This window comes from Haliaeetus leucocephalus, unplaced genomic scaffold (assembly GCF_000737465.1).
Source record: "Haliaeetus leucocephalus isolate CR32 unplaced genomic scaffold, Haliaeetus_leucocephalus-4.0 Scaffold451, whole genome shotgun sequence".
NCBI classification, from domain to species: domain Eukaryota; kingdom Metazoa; phylum Chordata; class Aves; order Accipitriformes; family Accipitridae; genus Haliaeetus; species Haliaeetus leucocephalus.
Genome location: NW_010972887.1, coordinates 3,421,602 through 3,427,875, shown reverse-complemented (window position 1 = coordinate 3,427,875; position 6,274 = coordinate 3,421,602).

Sequence of the window (6,274 nt, the reverse complement as noted above, 5' to 3'; positions counted from 1 at the left end):
ATACTGGTGTCCCCAGAACAGTACTAGGCTGTAGGTATGCATATCATTTATTCACACTAGTTGCTCAGAGTTGAAAACTGGCATCATATTCTTCCTGCTCCCTCTAAAAGAAACTAGTAAAACACATTTCTAGAACTCAGGATTCCATCACATAAAAACATAACATGTTAGGTTTGCAAAGTGAGGTGTTCAAAATGAAGGCCCAGATCTTACAGGGATGTGATCAACTTGGCACTGTATGTCATCCCACTACCTGAAAATTAGAGGAACTTGAATTTCTAGGTATTTAGACAGTACTGAAAATCTCATTTCAATTCTGTAGAAACTAAGTAACTTCACCCCCAAATGCTACATTTATCAATCTGTTCTGATCAAATTTATTATTTATACTATTTCTTACTGACATGTGGGAGCCATCCATAAAGGACCACCAATACAGACATTTAAATGATAAAAGCATGCTTTGATTTTTTCCCCCAAATGAAAATGACCATCTTTCTTTTGTCCAAAACTCAAGAAAAATGCCTAGAAGCTGAGAACAAATACAAGAAAAAACCTCCCCAAGTGAAATGTTAACAATTAAAAGAAATTTAGAAGAAAGAGTACAACCTTTATAACAGAATTTGCTGAATATCTTTGTTAAAATCCCCTATCAAATAAAATTTGATTTTTCTTATGATGGTGAAGGCAAAGGCTAGAGTCATACCTAATTCAAATCACACCACTCTAGTGAGATGGAATTATCTCAGTTTACAGAAGGAGAGGTTTGAGCCTAACGGTGTTTGCCTGAAGCTCTCCGGTAGAAAAAAGCTTGAGCTATAATGACAGAGTGTGCAGAATGACCCATATTACCTTTTGGCTAAGTACTACTTTTAGAAAGCTTTAGTAGTTTATCATCACTATATGGTAATGATGACTTTTCTCAGACACAAAGAATTATGGTTTTTATCAATGGTTCATGCCAAATCCAAGTCCTTAAAAGAAATCAGCCCAAAGCAGGTGCACAGAGCTGTCAGACCTTGAAATTTGTTTTGAAACCAACCACCTGTTAGTGTAATTGTGTAGCTGTTTTTCCTGGCTTATGGGATTTTAGTTCAGCTGTTGTTCTCATGCTAACGCTTATTTCCTCTAGGAATCAGTCTGTCCATTTACACTAACCTACAAATTTCAATGTGACTATCTTCAGTCTAATTCAATGTATACATGCAGAACGTCTGGTGTAGCACCCTGAATCAGTAGCACACTTTGTTTACAAAATAGCTCATGATTGCTGTAGGAAAATGTCTGAAAAATAGTATTTAGCATCCTCTGTGTCATGTTTAATCATTTAGATGACTCGTCTCTGTTTCTTGCTTGTTTCAGACAGCAACAAAGAACATTTACTCTTAATGGATGATCTCAAAGATCAGATTTACTGTTGGTGCCTGACTCACATCTACTGATAACAGAGCACTGTTCCTGCCACTGAAATAAACTCTGAGTCAGGATTCCCATTAAAACCTTCTGTTTCTAAAGGTTTATAACTTCACCAGAAGTTGATTCTGGGTTAAAGGTTAGCAAAGATACTCTCAGTTCACAGGAACATTTACTCAAAAAAATCTGAAAGAAAAAAATCTGTATAAAAATTATCATCAAAAGGACAATGGCTTAAGATGTTTTTTGTAAATGAGAAATGGCATGTAAGAAACAACAATGCACTCGCGCTTAAGGGGCCAGTCAGAACTGCAGTCCCTTTATTCTCCAGATTGCTGTTTTCAGCACCCTTTGGACATAAGCCACCCCAGAAAAAGAACTGGACACTTGGGTGAGAACAATAGTTGAGCTGTTCATTAAATGTCTCCTGCAACAGTCAGTCCCAATCACCCCGCAGCTCCACACTGCCCTCCAGGGAGGGTCATCAACAGAGTTATGACGTTTCCCTCAGTTTACCTCTGACAGGAGATAATTCCTTGGGAGTGAACACATAAAGCGAGTAAGAAAAATAGAGCTGACATAAACATGAAAATATTCATAAAATATTTCATGACATAAAAACAGTAAAAGATAAATTATAAAGATTAAATATTCCATGTGCTCTTATTCGTGCACAGATAACTGCTTTCCAAATGCCTTTTTCAAGCATCATATAAAGGAAACAATAAACAATTTATGGGTAATAGTTCATAAATATATGCAGTACTGTATGTCCAATGGGCATAGATATTTCATCGTGTGAGACATGATTACTAGGTTTATACATTATATGAAATGTGAGTTGTTTGCAGCTATTTAAAATCATTTTGGGACACAATAAACTGTTGACAAGATATACCCTATTTAAATGTACTGCCCATCCCTGACTGTAGAGTCTGTTGTCTTGTGTTTATCAGAAGGAACACTTTTAAAATGCATTGAGAAACTCAATTGTTATCATTGTCTTAACTTAAAAAGACTACACCTTTGTATAGAGTTCTGTTAAAAGAAATCCTGCTGCTTATCATAAGCACGTACTTCCCCAAAGTTCCTGTTTTTTTAGAAGTTTTATTAATTGCAAATGTTGTTTACTAGAGGAAAACTGTGATTGAAGCTCTAAAACAAAGAGAATAGTTGTAACTTTAATCCTTTCAATAAGCCTTTGTTTCCCATTGACTAAAAACTTCCTAAAGGAAGTAGAGCTGCGAAAATCCAGGAAGGAATTAGATTTGCCAAATTCTGTTCCTACTTGGATTTAGATGCAAAGGCTTTGTTACTCATTGTACAAATGTTTGAATAAAAAAAGAATGATCAATTACAAAAATGCATTTTTGCCAAGGTTGAAATTTATTAATAGAAGAGCTTTCCCTACCACAGTATGCACACTATGAACTTACATAACAAAAAATAAATAATATATTCATTTTTTAGCTGCTGCCGCATTTTTTTCAGTGGCATTTTTTTTTCTCTTTTTGTTACCTAAGGGGAACTTGGATATTGGCCTGACAATCATACAAGAACCTAGATAAGTAAACAAATATTGAAAGGAAAAATCAAATGCAAACTCTTACTTAAATTAAGCATGCTTTGCAGCATCCAAAATAAGAGAAATTGTCAAAAGCCCTTTCCATGACAAGTAATTGCACACTGGAAAGGGTACTATTGTGGCAATAAAGCTGAATTCCCTGAAGACCTTTCAGAGACACTATCAATTTGTTTTGTATTTTTTTCCACATGCTCCTTTTAACTCTCTACCACTTCATGCTCTCCAGGTTTTAAGTAGCCAAACATGCAGAGACTAGTTAAATATATTCTCGCTTATCCATAGGACAGAGGTCCTTTTAAATTCTTATCCTAATATAACTTAAAGGCAATTGCTATTTCCTTCCCAGCCAACATGGTGTATATTTTAACTGTTCATTTCTTGATCAATAGTACACTGGAAGATTAAAGAATACTTGACCCACCATTTTTTAAAGTGCTGCATAAGGATAGATTATGGAAGGTGCTGACTACTTTCAACTTCTTATGGTTTCAGTGGGAGTGCTGTTTAGCATATTGTGGCACACAGTTCTTAAGTAAAATCAGCACTGTATTTTAACAAAAGTATGTCAAAGGTTTGGCCAAGCTTAGCTGGACCACTGAGTTGGAAAGGCTACACTGTGAGTTCCAGTAGCCAACAGCAGGCAGTGAAATGCTGCGGATAACATCATATCCAGCCTGTGTACTGCTAGCTCAAACCATCCAGAAGAGAGGCTGACTGGGCGTGATCTTCAGCCTAAGCAGAACCAAATGGCTCTGGATTCCTAATGAGACATATTTATGACTCTGCTATGGAAACACCCATATAACATTTGTAACATGAATACACATATGACCAAATTTTGGAATAGCTTCCATTTAGGAAATTACAGGTGCTAATGCCTAAGTTTCAAGGATATATTGGATATCATTATTCACAGTGACTTAAAACTTCCTTGAAGATTTTCCTGCATGTTAATAGAGATACATGGAATGTATCCCCAAAATGACTAAAAAGTTTTTTGATTAGATCAAATTATAACAGGAGAAAGACAAGAGAGAAGAGAAGAGAAGAGAAGAGAAGAGAAAAAACCGAGATTTCTGCGTTCCACTTTTGATCACAACAGTTGACAACCCCCTCCTTCCCTTTAAGATGGAAAAGCCAGTTTTAATTTAAACTACAAACTGTTGACCAGGCCTCAGCTTGGCTTTGCAATTCACTATATGCCTGAGGGATAAATTATTTAGCATTAGCACATGGTATGTCATGTCTTGTTACTTAAGTGGAATATGGCTTCCATCCAACTGTACCCCCGGGGCCCCCCGATTGGCTGCGGGTGATGTCATTTCCATTTGGTAATCTTCGACAAAGGCCCAGGGGACCGTGCTGGCCGCCTGGCAGATCCCCCAGCCCCTCCGCCTCCCACCCAGGCCCAGCACCGGCTTTACTCCTACTTATCACTCTAAGGTTCACTGCAGGTACTGCCCCAATTACATGATTCTCAATAACAGTGCAATGAAACAGAAGGTGCAGCAGATGAGCTACATCATCTGCACGTAGTATTTTGTTTTCTTAACGGAAGATTTGTAACAAATTTAGTGAGATGGGTATGGAAAAATATTTTTTTGCTGCAGGCACAAATTAAATGGAGAATTTTGAGGGGTTTACTTAGCCAAATATGAAATAATTTTTGTCAGTATTTCTTCCTAAAATTAATTATTTTTTCTATTTTCAGTGTATTGCGGGATTTTGTTCAAAAAACTGTTTCTGCACTGCAAGACAAAGGGATTTTGGACAAATGACCTGAGAGCATGAACTCTGGAAAATGCTGCTTCTCAAAGTTTGGCAATGCAATAATCAGCTACAGTGCCCTTTAAATGGCCATATTTTGTTTTCATTTAACACCTACATTATATTAAAAGGGTTTTTCCCTCAGAACCACCTTCAGGTTATGTGCCCCAGAGGAAATAATACTCATTAGGCTATTCACTATGGGAAGGCTCCCAGCATAAAAATAAGGGTTGGTTTGTTTTGATTGAATTTTGCAGCAAAGTCAGTGAAATGCCGAGAATTACAGAGCACTGTCGTACAGATGGTACTGTCTACTCCGTGGTGAGGCACAAAATTTGCATCGGTCTGTTAGTTAAGGTTCAGCAGTGGTCCTGCTCAGCCTTGTGTTCTAAGTGACAGGTAACAGAAAAGACACAACTGACACGCTGTAAGAAATCCACGTGATTTGTTACTGTTACATTAGCGTTTAAGTACACTACACGAAACCCCACTATCAGAACTTTGTTTCTTTGTGGTGAGGAGGTATGAAAACTGACTGTGATTCTCCTTCTCTGTTACTGGATCTTAATTCTTTGCAACAGTGTTTTGCATGAGAAGAAAGGATTTTGTGTAAGCTATGCGGTCTTATGGTGAAGTGCATAATTCTCTAAGAGAGGCAGAAGGGGAACTTTGCAAGGGGATTCCCACGAGAAGAGATGCTGAACCAATGCAGTACACAGTGCTGTAAAATAAACAACTGTAGGACAGGAAATGAAGAACTCTAATCGACACCGCAAGAGGGATTAGTTAGTCAAATGTGAAAATTCAAAACTTCAGTTTAAATCAGAACAGCTAACTCCTTCCCATCCTGCACAAAATAAACAAATCTATGGCCATCGGATTCAACAGCTGCTCGCAATTTTGATTTCTGTCATTTGAAAGTTGGCACCTGCAGCAAGCCCCGGCCTCGATACTGTAGCATTGATTTAAGGACCCAGCTGGAGGGAAACACCTGGATTCGCACTAATGTTCATTCTCCCCAAACTACCAGACCAACTTTGGGGTTTAGCTAACTAATAATAAACCGTGGGATTAGCAGGGGGACTGGAGACTAAACTGCTACCAGGGCAAGCCAAGTCTGCCGGCGAGACAGAACAAAAGTGCGCTTTGGTTCGGTTAACCACGCTGAGCAGAACATGTTAGCCGTTACCTCAGGCCGTAACGTGCCAGACTGCAGAGCAGGGCGAGCGAGGCCCAAACCCACCCGCTGCCCCGGCCTCAGAGCCGCGGCCCAGACCAGCACACCTCGGCTGCGGCACGGCAGCTTTCGCCTCAGCATCAGAGCAGGGCTGGAGGGGCCGAGCCCTCGCCAGGACGGCGGCACTTTTCGTGAAAACGACCGTTTCGGCTGCTGCTCGCCTTCTGAGGAGAGGAAGGGGCGGCAAACAGCCGCCTCGCTCTGCCGCAGGGCGGGAAGCCGCGGCTCCCTCAGACCCTGAGGCGGCTGCGGCGGGAGCCGCGCGCTGAGGG